We start from the raw sequence: 5,867 nt of genomic DNA on the forward strand, positions 1-5,867 counted from the left end.
GTGGAAGCACCACCCTTCAACTGTAACAGCCCAAGCTGCCTTGCTTTGCCTGTGTGGCTTCAGAGAATAGTTGGGTGCTTATAGTCTTGGAGAAACAGTCAAGAGGAACATGGGCTATTCTAGGCTAAAGTCATTTTAACTTTAAGATATCAAGTAGGGCCAATAAAAATGCATGGAGGAGTATGTCTCTTGTTTGGGGTGGACACGGTTTGTCCAGGTCTGGCAAAGCTACTTGATTGTTCAGGTCACCCCTGAACCTTCTACAGATAAAAGCAAGAGGGTAGAAAGAGGAAGAGGGCTCGATGATGCTGTGAAAGAAGAAGCTGTTGGGCTTTGAGATTGGTGTTTGTTGTCCATGAGGCACATACTTGAATAATCTCTGTGGAGGTTGATCTCTCCCACTACCCAAAACAGCTCTTTCCTCCCAGTTACCCCCTTCTATCAGTGCCTATACCTGTCCCCTAGGCTAGAAGTTTTGAGTCAAGATTCATCTATTACCTCTCAAGTCCAAAATGACCTGAGACCTATTATTTTATTCCGCTTGGAATAGCTCTCAAATCTTCCTCCATCTCCATTCTTCCTACCATCACCCTTTTCCAGCCTTTAACACATGCCTGCAATTCTGGAATTAATTCAGACTCCAATTTCTCCTCCAGTTGACTGTCTCCAAATGCTCCTTAACTATCTTCCCCTGAGAGCCTAAAGCTGTTGCAAATGACTTACCTACAGGATGTGAGCTTTTAAAAAGACTCTTCTCATCTTTGTAGATACATTGCTTACAAACGTGGCTGTCGCCTAACCCATTTTTTGCCTGGCAACAACTACATGAAATTTTGGAATGGGGAACTGAGGCTCCGTGAGGGAAAGTAATCTGCCTAAGGTTGAGTAGCTAGTAAGTGTCAGAGTGGGGATTTAGTCCACACAGGTTTGTTTTTCCCTAAACCACATGGACTCAGCTGGACCGGGCTGCCTCTGTTGTCAAGGCTCTGAGACTTTCTCCCTCAGGGTTTCTCGCTCTGCTTCTGGCTCTTTTCTGCACTTACTGTTATGTCATGGGATAGTACCTACTGCAAGAGATATACTTGAGCATCTTTGGGGGTGAAGGCCAGAGGGGAACAGCTGGTTGATAAAGACCCAGAGAATTTGAGGGGAGAAGCTAGGCCTTAAATTAGGTCTAGAAGCTCGAGATAGGGTTTGGTCAGTGGGTGACCCCAGAGTGCCGGCCATTCCATATCATGGAAGCAAATAGCAGAGGCACTGAGGCAGAAATGAACCAACAGTGCTGTGAATTGTGAAAGAATTGGCCTAACAGTGAAAAGATTTCATGCAGTCTTTGTTAGGAATAACCTTTAATTTTTTATGAATGCCCTGGAACTAAGCCCCATGGTTTCGTGGACTGAGGTACTACATTTTGCAGAGAAATAGCCCACTTTCTGTTTGGGAAGAGCAGAGAGAAGAAGACTTGTTTGCGTGTGGCATTCCTTCACTTCAGATTTTGAATTGAACCTGAGGTGGCAGAGAATTCCTGGGGCATGTCAGCACAGCAACCTGGTTGGTGTCCTAATACAGCTTCAGTTTTTACAACAATTTTAACCTTCAGAAACATTTTCATCTCTGAGTTAAGGAAACCAGAAAGATAAAATGGATTGGGAGGGTATTTACATAGGGAACAGTTTTTACTGGCTAATGAACTCCTTTCTGTGGCCCGAAGTATATTTTGGCCAAAAGAGACCCTGGCAGATGACAAACAAGAAAACAAGAGACACTTGGAACCATTACCTGAAAATAATGATGAACTGTAAATCAGTGTCATCAAATTAAATAGGATCATTTAGAAAGTATTGGTATTGGTAAAAAAAAAAAAAAAGAACAAAACAAAACAAAAAAAAAAAACTACGAAGAACAGAAAAGTACACTTTAGTAAATAAAAAGAAATTTATTCAAAATCTTATTTTGGTTTGATACTTGCCTTTTTAAAAGATCCAAGGAAACACTAAATATACTACCTTTTAAGTTATACTACATATCCGTGTACACACAGAGAAAACAAAGAGTTTTGGTGGATTGGGACAGTGTTTTGATTTTCTTTTGTGGACATCTGCAGGGGGTTGGGGAGAAAGTTGTTGGTTTTCCCCCAGTCCAATTCCTGGCCCAGATGCTCCCTCTTGTAGCATTGCTGGTCTGGGATTCCAGCTAAAGACCACCACACAGTTTACTCCTGGTGTTCAGCTTTGTCCTTCTCTGAGATTCCAACAGCCAGGTTGGGAGCAGAATATGTGAAATGTGTTTTTCAGCCCCAAACCGTCTCCTTCCTGGAGGACCCAACTGATCACACAAGCCCCTAATATGCCCAGAGATGGCCCTTTCCCAATTGAGCTGTTGATAAGGAAGACAGGTTGGTGCTGAGAAGGGCTCTTTTCTCAGGGGCCTTACTGCAGTTGGTTTAGAACTTTGAGGATGAAGGATAACTCCACATGGGGAAAGAGGCCAGCTACTGTGACCTTGGCTGCAGCCTCCACTTGGCTTTGCGTCTTTAAAAAGCTCATCCTGTTGAACTCTTCTTGCCTCTTGGCTTGAATCTTCATGAGAATGATGATTATTGCATGTGTTACCTTGCATTCTTGCCCCAGTACTGGACAGGCTTGCCAGACTTTTGTGCCTCGTGAGTCTTGATGTAGCAACCGGTTTTTCCCCAGCTGTCCCTTAACAGTCCATGCCCAGCTTCTACCTGGGAGATCAGTTAGGACATGCTTCATCCTGGCAGGGCAGGAGCTGCCCCAGACAGTGATAACCAAGACTAGGCGAAGCCTGTCTTTGCTTTGTATTTGTTGCCTTAACCTCTCAAATGTGTTATTCAAGACAAGGGGTTAAGGTTAGGGTCTGGCATAGATTCCTTCCCCTCCTTCCTAAAGCATCATCAGGCCCAAACAGTCCCACCTCTCAAGCAATGGGAACAATAATGGGGGCCAGCATTAGGAAGCCCACATCAGAGGCAGGAACAGAGGAGTCAACTCCCCCTCTCCCCTCCCGCAAGGCCATCCATACCATGCAACTAGGGTTTAGGTCTTGTTCAGGATTGAATAACCAACCCGCCCGGTATCTGGTACACAGTGCACCTTCAATAAATATCTGTTGCTTATACAGATTGAAGAGGAGTATGGGGGCAAATGGAAGAGGGGGTGATTCTAGTTATTCTTATGCTCTGGGCGTTTTCAGTGGACAGTGCTGTTAATTATTCAGTCATTATTTTCGCACCCCCTTTCTTGTCCCTCAGCTTTGAAGATTAAGCCTGGAGGTACTCAGTTTTTGGAATTTAAGGGTAATAGTTCAATCTCAAGTCAGCTTCAGCCCCTGGCAGGCGGCTCGTTGTCCTCCTCCCATGACCCATGCCTTGTATCCACATTCCAATAACAGGTCACTGTTTTTTCCCTTTATCTTTGTGGCTCCTTCATGTTCCCCATTGCCATACGATGTGCTAGGATCTCCTCACACTCTTGGAGTGTGCGAGTCTTTACCCTGGGCCTCTGTCCTCAATGAGGAGTGTCCTCCTCCTGCTGCCAGGTGGGCACTGCCTGCTGCAGGATGCTTGCCCAGGCTGCCAGTCTCCCATGATGCAGTGTTCTGTCCCCTCACCTGCCGATGACTGCCAGGCCTCTTGTACGGCTGTGTCTCTGCCTATTGCCTTCTGCTGGGGAATTCCTGTATTGTGTTTGCTTCCCATGGGTGGTCTGGTCCCCACCCCCCAGCCTCCCTTATTAGGCCCACCACCCGGCTGCTGGCTGAGTCTTATTTCTAAGAGAGAGCATAGTTCTTGTTGCCCCTCTATATTCCCTTTTAGTATCTCTACCACATCCTCATTCAGAAGGCTTTCTGTCCTTTTTTAAAGTTGATTTCACTCTTGACTCTGGATCATTAAGCGATATTGTCTTCTCAAAGAGTGGTCCTAAATTGGGGCAGGAATTTTAGTTTTTGGAAGTGAACATTGTGAGTGAGGCTGTATTTTAGTGGAGGTCACATGTCCTTGGATAGGGGCCTATATTGTGTGCCCCGTGTGAGTGTGTGTGTGTGTGTGGATGAGAGGAAAAAAAGACTCCCCCTTTCTAGTGCTTTCTGAAAAGCATGTCACTAAATAGAACAGGGAGAAAGAAAACAGGGGTGGACAGGCATAAGATAAGGTTTTTTATCCTCCAGTTATATGAAGAGACAATCATATATCATGTTATTTAGATGGTCCATCTTTCCTGCATGATATTTTTCTGGCCTTCATTCTTGGCCTCCTAGTGAACTCAAGGTCAGAATAAAAATGATGGCCGTCATGACTTGGTAAAACTTGTTATCAGCAGAAAAATAGGAACTTTAAAAGGTAGTGCTGTATGGTTTCTGATGAAGAGACCTGCAGGGTGATTCCACTGGGCTATTATATGCTGTTCATCTACAAAAACAGATTGGCACAGGATTTTTGAAACTTGCTCTCCCTGTGTTAAGGTGAGCGTTGTTCCTATTTACTGTACTCCCTTTACAGGTGGAGAGAAAGGAATTGATTTAGTTTAATATGAGATTTGGATATTTTCCCTACTTCCACTGGTGTTAAATAGTAGCTATATGAATATTACCCTGCTGCTGACCTTTGGGGATTGCTTTTCCCAAGTGATTTTTTTCTAATTATTTTTATGTGCATTTTAAACAGAGTTGCAGGAGGGATGGGATTTAATTGCTCTATTTGTATTTTATTCCTTTACTTTTATGTCTAGGGCAAAAGGGTATATTTTAATAAATCTAGGAGGTAATTTACAGCTACTGCTGGTATTGACAAAATATACATGTAGCAGGTGCATGTTTGTGTGAACATGTGGGAGGGTTGGTATGACTGGGTCTCCTCTTGAGCTGTCTTTGCTATAGTCAAAGTCTTGATTTGAGATTTCCTACCCCTTTCTGAAACTCCAATACTTTGGCCACCTGATGTGAAGAACTGACTCATTGGAAAAGACCCTGATGCTGGGAAAGATTGAAGGTAGAAGGGGAAGGGGACAACAAAGGATGAGATGGTTGGATGGCATCACTGTTGATGGACATGAGTTTGAGCAAGCTCTGGGAATTGGTGATGGACAGGGAAGCCTGACGTGCTGCAGTCCATGGGGTCACAAAGAGTTGGACATGACTGAGCTACTGAACTGAACTGAACCCCTTTCGTCATGAAAAGTCTAGCTGTTTAGGGTGGACAAAGTGGCACATGTCCATTATATACTTTGTTCTTGCTATTTATATCATAGCATAACCTCAGATGTGAAATTTCATTTTTGTTTCAAAAGGGGACAAGTCTAGTTATGTCAAAGTTGCTTTCCAGGCCCTCCGAGAGTAGATTTACTTTACACTTTCAGGATGATCACTAGGATGCAAAATCACTGCTGCTGTGTTGGAAGTAATGGTGATCATGCTGCTGAGAGAGGTCAGTCGGTCTGCTGCTGCTGACCTGCCTGCCAGGGAACCTGTGCAGCTTTACTGCTGTGGAGACTATGGCAAGCTGAAATCACCCTGTTAAGCCTAGACACACATCTGGTCGTTTCTTTGATGCATGAGTTTGAGAGCACTGTAATAATTTATTTTGAAAAATCCAAGCAAAACATTATTGAAGTCAGATCAGATGAAAAATGGCTACATCTGTTGTCTGGGGTGAGGGTGGAATAAAACTACAGTGCTTAGAATTCCACAGCTGCAGCGCCTAGGGAAAACTTACTTGTGCCCTACAGGATAAAAAGGGCAAATAGCAAAGTTGTAGCCTAAAAACCGTGTCCATATAGCAAAGGTAGAGTGCGGATCTGTTTGGGGAAGTGCTTAAAAGTTGTCTAGAGATGTAGTGGCATGGTTTT

This window comes from Giraffa tippelskirchi, chromosome 1 (genome assembly GCF_054371585.1).
Source record: "Giraffa tippelskirchi isolate mGirTip1 chromosome 1, T2T-mGirTip1v1.2.pri, whole genome shotgun sequence".
Taxonomy (NCBI): Eukaryota; Metazoa; Chordata; class Mammalia; order Artiodactyla; family Giraffidae; genus Giraffa; species Giraffa tippelskirchi.